The sequence below is a fragment of the Mustela nigripes genome, chromosome 1 (assembly GCF_022355385.1).
Source record: "Mustela nigripes isolate SB6536 chromosome 1, MUSNIG.SB6536, whole genome shotgun sequence".
Taxonomy (NCBI): domain Eukaryota; kingdom Metazoa; phylum Chordata; class Mammalia; order Carnivora; family Mustelidae; genus Mustela; species Mustela nigripes.
In genome coordinates, this window is record NC_081557.1 from 47,458,545 (window position 1) to 47,459,657 (window position 1,113).

A 1,113-nucleotide genomic window follows, 5' to 3' on the forward strand; every position below is an offset into this window, starting at 1 on the left:
GCCTGGCCCTGGACTTTTGTTTGTTTGGAGATTTTTGATGACTGTTTCAATCTCCTTACTGATTATGGGTCTGTTCAGGTTTTCTATTTCTTCCTGGTTCAGTTGTGGTAGTTTATATGTCTCTAGAAATGTATCCATTTCTTCCAGATTGTCGAATTTGTTGGTGTAGAGTTGGTCATAGTATATTATTATAATTGTTTGTATTTCTTTGGTGTTGGTTGTGATCTCACCTCTTTTGTTCATGATTTTATTTATTTGGGTCCTTTCTCTTTTCTTTTTGATAAGTCTGGCCAGGGGTTTGTCAATCTAATTAATTCTTTCAAAGAACCAACTCCTAGTTTCGTTGACTTGTTCTATTGTGGTTTTTTTGGTTTGGCTTGGTTTTGGTTTGGTGGGGTTTTTGTGTTTGTTTTTTTGTTTTTTGTTTTTTTTGTTTCTATTTCATTGACTTCTGCTCTGGTCTTTATGATTTCTCTTCTCCTGCTGGATTTAGGCTTCTTTGTTATTCTTTCTCCAGCTCCTTTAGGTGTAGGGTTAGGTTGTGTATTTAAGACCTTTCTTGTTTCTTTAGAAAAGCTTGTGTCACTATATATTTTCCTCTCAGGACTGCCTTTGTTGTGTCCCACAGATTTTGAGCCATTGTGTTTTCATTATCATTTGTTTCCATGATTTTTTTCAATTCTTCTTTAATTTCCCGGTTGACCCATTCATTCTTTAAAAGGATGCTGTTTAGTCTCCATGTGTTTGGGTTCTTTCCAAATTTCCTCTTGTGATTGAGCTCTAGCTTCAGAGCATTGTGGTCTGAAAATATGCAGGGAATGATCCCAATCTTTTGATACCGGTTGAGACCTGATTTAGGACCCAGGATGTGATCTATTCTGGAGAATGTTCCATGTGCAATAGAGAAGAATGTGTATTCTGTTGCTTTGGGATGGAATGTTCTGAATATATCTGTGATGTCCATCTGGTCCAGTGTGTCATTTAAGGCCTTTATTTCCTTGTTGATCTTTTGCTTAGATGATCTGTCCATTTCATGAGGGGAGTGTTAAAGTCCCCTACTATTATTGTATTATTGTCAATGTGTTTCTTTGATTTTGTTATTAATTGGTTTAT